We start from the raw sequence: 2,969 nt of genomic DNA, 5'->3' as shown, positions 1-2,969 counted from the left end.
AATTTAGATCACCCGCAATAATAAGTGAAGAAAGGTCTAGTAGCTCCGTTTCAACCAGTTATTGCCAAAAGTACTCTCGATCGTGGTAAGGGGCATATACATTGAGTATATGAATTCAGCCCAAGAGACCACGAATGTTACCAACAAGGAAAATCCCAACAAAATAGGAGAAAGCCCGGACGACGACCCATCGAGGATCCCAGAGAGCGATCAGACCACTCGAGTGCCTGTGTGCATTGGTGGTAGCCATGTGCCAGTTCAGAAGCATTTTCTGAAAATAATCAATCACTTGGGGAGTAGCATGCATTGTTTCTTGTAGAAGAATGATGTAGGGGTGGAAGGAGGAGAAGAGTTCCTGTAGGGCTAGAAATTTAGGGGTGGCCCCCAGTCCCCTCACATTGAGAGAAAGAACAAAGATCATGTTTGGCCTCTTGTGGGCATTCGTGCTCCAATGGCCTGAGAAGGGGTAGATTCAACGATGGGTACATCAATAAGGGAGGGGTTGTCAGTGGGGTTGAAAGACAGAAGGGGACATGGTCGTCCACGGAAATGCCTATTGTCGCGTGGCTTTTTGCAGCGGACGGTGATATTGCCAGCAGATGTAATTCTGATGTGTGGAGAAGAGGGGCCAGCAGGTTTGTGGATGGTGAGTGACTGGAGGTCCAGAGTTTTCTTCTGGAAGAGGAAGTCCAGGTCACTGTCCACGGAGTTCGTGGGAGAGTTTAAGGGTGATTGTGGCGATACATGAGTCGGGTCCATCGCGGGGGAAGGAGAGATGTTGCGAGAGGGAGTCTTCATCGGGACATACATAATATGAGTGGAGGAGAGTGGATCTCGTAATGTCAGATGTGGTGGAGTAGCTGGCGGGGGTGACAGACAGTCACAAGGAGAGTGAAGGTGAGGGGCACTCGGATGTGATGTGGCATTGATGGAAGGGAGGTCTGATTCTTCGAAATGTATTGAGGAGGATAGAATGGGGATGGGGGCAGATTCTAATGGAATAGCAGAATATTGATTGAATGGTTGACAATGAGCAGTGGGCATAGTAATACATGCATTCTGTGGAGAGCCAGGGCCGAACGTTGGAGTCTTTGACCCCCCGTGAGGCAAGATAGCAGCAGAAACATCTTTAGTATGTTGCTAGAATCCATTCTGAGGATGTCGAGTTGCCATTGGTCTGGGCCCAGTGCCAAGGACAATGGGCTAGTAAATTTCAAGTGCGATGACAATTTAGACATCGAAATTTAGAGAGGTTGTTCCTACCTCTAGCCTTCCTACCTTATGAAATTTACGAATTATCGGATGAGTTAATCGACATCGTCAGCTGCTAGGGGAAAATTTAGATTCAGCAAATAGGGTGCTTACCGCCGTGAAGATCTACAGGTCATTGCATCCGCCTACAACTGAGAATTTCAAGATGATTCAAAGAGTTGAATGCCACACAAAAGCTTCTGCTTTTTAGTAGGGTTTGCTTGATTCTCCACCGTCAGATGTTGCGAGGCGCCCTGTTGGATAACGCAACTGGAAGCTCGATGTCGAGAATGGAAGCGAGAGAGTTCGAGCTTGTGCAGGGCTCTTGTTTGGAATAAAAAAATGGGCCACTCTTGTCTTGGAATATTGACGGTGTGTGTGGCGCCATTGTTGAACATTACATCACTACTGGCGCTATCGTCTTGGAGAGTAAATTTGGTTTTAGCCTTGGGGCCGCGGAGACTTCTTGCAGCATTGTCGTAGACACGACTGACCTCTATGGCTATGTCAAAAGTGCCCAACCAGAGTTTGGTCTTCTTCCAGGGTCTCTGATTTCTGCAGTGAACCTCTCCCACAACCTTTTCCTCACGCCCTTGAAATGCGTTCCCTTCATAGCATAGGACGTCGTTTTCTTGCACTCGTCATCTCCTATCTCCATCTTTATCCCTACTCTCGCCATAAACATGACGTCCACGGCCATGGCTCTCTTTCTCTACACAACAAACTGATCTTACGCTTCACACGATCGAGTCTCGCCAACGTTATGAAGAGCAGGCACACTAAACACAGGGGTGCCCAAGGGATGCAACTTTATCTCCAACATCTCGGCACAGGGGCTGTATTTATTGTGTTTCTTCAAATACCCAACGTATTTTTAAACGTCGTAGCCTAACTATTATGCTTTTTTTGCTCTGAAAGTTATGGAAATTCCGGTAATAGTTTAAAAAAATCTCACAGGGATTTTGTAAATCCAAGTAAAAGCTGCCAAACTTCGTAATTTTAGGTGTCCTAGAGGTTTTTGATGGTGCTGAATCCATTTCCACCATCAAAAACATGATTCAAACACTACATTTACAAGATTTTTTGAAATATTTTTTCCCAGATTCAGCCATTTTTGACCGTACAGGGAATTCCTCCACCTCAGTAGACGACTCCTTTTAAACTCCTTCTTAAACTGTTGTCAGTGTTATTATGACTAGTAAAAAGTATCATGGATGGCCTAACATGTATAACGCTCTTTTCCCCAGAACATGCCATCATGTGTTGTGAGTCGTGTGTGCAAAGGTTGGAATGGTGTTTTTTGAGCGTGTAGTGTAAACTCCATAGGGTTTGTATTTTTATTTTATTTTATTTTATTTGTTAATTTGGTTCAAAATGGGATAAAAATTTGTGTTTTAAAATTCACATAATTTTAGTATTATAATTTTAATATTATAGGGTGGTGTTTTGTTAACACATTTTTTCATGTAAAGGTTATTGGTTTAAAATATTATAGGGAAAAATCCACTCATATTAACTTTTGGTGTGGTCAATCGAGGTGATTTTCACTACTAGGTGTGCCATGTTAAAATTCACATCACTAAACAAACAAACAAAAATTGCTCATAGCCGCAACAGAGGTCAAGGGCGTGGGGGCAGGCAAGCTCAACCTTCGCTAGCGAGGGGTAGAGGGCGTCGTGGTAAATTGGGGAAGTCTCGAGAAGCTGCTTAAGTATACC

The 2,969-nt window shown here is 44.3% G+C and overlaps 1 pseudogene; it reads right to left on the bottom strand.

The window, feature by feature from the left end:
- Positions 1 to 1,307: 1,307 nt before the first annotated feature.
- Positions 1,308 to 1,951, bottom strand: LOC149229941 (uncharacterized; annotated as a pseudogene).
- Between the last annotated feature and the right edge of the window lie 1,018 nt (positions 1,952 to 2,969).

This window comes from Pinus tabuliformis, chromosome J (genome assembly GCF_031772625.1).
Source record: "Pinus tabuliformis cultivar Carrire ecotype Pingquan chromosome J, CPIR1, whole genome shotgun sequence".
Classification (NCBI taxonomy): domain Eukaryota; kingdom Viridiplantae; phylum Streptophyta; class Pinopsida; order Pinales; family Pinaceae; genus Pinus; species Pinus tabuliformis.
Note: the sequence above shows the minus strand (reverse complement) of the source record. Positions and strands in the feature narration are given on the sequence as shown.